Genomic DNA, 1,652 nt, shown 5'->3' on the forward strand with positions numbered 1-1,652 from the left:
ACAATTTATTAATTAATTTTTTACAGTAAATTAACAATTAAGAATTTATTAAACTAAATGAAAATAATTAAAATTATTAGCTCATTACTATTGCATAACGAATAATTAATGATTTCCCTTTAATAATAATTAAACTAGAAAATAAATTAATAATAATTTCATAAGTATATTAATAAAAAGAAAATAATTTCTAAAACACAAATAAATAAGTAACAATTATTATTTGATTAATTAAAACTAATCATTAGAAATTAATTTAATTATTTAAGTAAATTAATAATTATCATAAAATAAGAAACTAAAAATGAAAACCACTAATAGTAAATTAATTAATTACCCATGAATGAAAAAAATATTGATAATTAAACTACAAACGTTTGCCGAGAGTCGAACCCGGGTCTACAAATTAATGAAAAAAAATATTGCTAATTAATTTACCCATGAATAAGAAAGCATTAATTATCTACAAACTAAAGAATAACATCAGAATGCGTTCGCCGGGAGTCGAACCCGGGTCTATTGCTTGGAAGGCAATTATCCTAACCGTTGGACTACAAACGCTTTGTTGATTTGATGAACTAGTCACACATAATCCTGAATTTTGGAATTCTAACCAATTATTATAAACTAGGTTATAGGTTCTGCCTTAGAACCAAATAAAACCCATGGAATTCTGACCAATTCTTAGAAGGTAGGTTATAGGTTCTACCTTGAAACCGAATCCATGCGTACCCTTAATCTCAAGTCTCTACTACAAATATGGATGTCTTTATGGTATTTACTTCTATTTTTTTAATTAGTAGTCATTAAATAAAAATTTTGATAACTATAAAAATAAAAATTATTTTAATATATAATACTAGGAGTCTAGAACAAGTGTACCACCATGGCCACCGATGGAATATTATTTCAGGTGGTTGGGTCTTAGTGGTAGAATCTTGGGTGACTGGTGGGATTACCCGGAAAAATAGTTTGGGTTATGGGATACCACTTCAATGGTGCGGGTTATAAAAGTCATCTTGCCTATAACAAATTTTTATTATTTTCACTAAGTCTGGGATTTAGGAGTGGTCATGAGTCAAGTTCTTTACGAGCAAATCGAATTCGATTCAGTTTCAACTGAGCTTCGAACCAAACTCAAATAGCTACATACATACATATATACATATAATAATAATAATAATAATAATAATAATAATAATAACAATAATAATAATAATTGATGAAGGGTGATTTGGCCTAAACTAGTAAACCGAGGACACGTGGACGCGACCTGTCAATTAGACTGTGAGTGAGCACTTACCGCTATCTTAGCACCACTTTCCACCTCGATGGGCCAAGCCACCTCGGGCGTCTCAGGCACCTCGGCAATGACCAAGGTATGGGTAGCTCGGGATTGCCTAACTCACTGAGGTAACACATCAGACTTCTAGAATCATGCTAGCTATCTCTGAGCTCATCAGGACCATGCCGCACAACCGTAGGAATTATCCACATCATGCCTGGATTAGATGGACACGATAGGCCTTATTGGCTAGCACACTATCCATTAGCTTGGGTCATATGGCACTTAGAGTGGAGGGCACAGCGTCAGGCTGGCTTCACAGAGCAACGAAAACCTCCCGCTCTTACAAGTGGAAGGACAACGAGCC

The 1,652-nt window shown here is 33.3% G+C and overlaps 1 non-coding gene across 1 annotated transcript; it reads right to left on the minus strand.

Annotated features, from left to right (window-relative positions):
* Positions 1-489: 489 nt before the first annotated feature.
* Positions 490-561, minus strand: TRNAG-UCC (transfer RNA glycine (anticodon UCC)). Its single transcript has one exon. It is a non-coding gene; the product is annotated as a tRNA-Gly (tRNA).
* Positions 562-1,652: the final 1,091 nt, after the last annotated feature.

Source organism: Nelumbo lutea, chromosome 8 (assembly GCF_056320005.1).
Source record: "Nelumbo lutea isolate HS-2025 chromosome 8, American lotus-T2T, whole genome shotgun sequence".
Lineage (NCBI taxonomy): Eukaryota > Viridiplantae > Streptophyta > Magnoliopsida > Proteales > Nelumbonaceae > Nelumbo > Nelumbo lutea.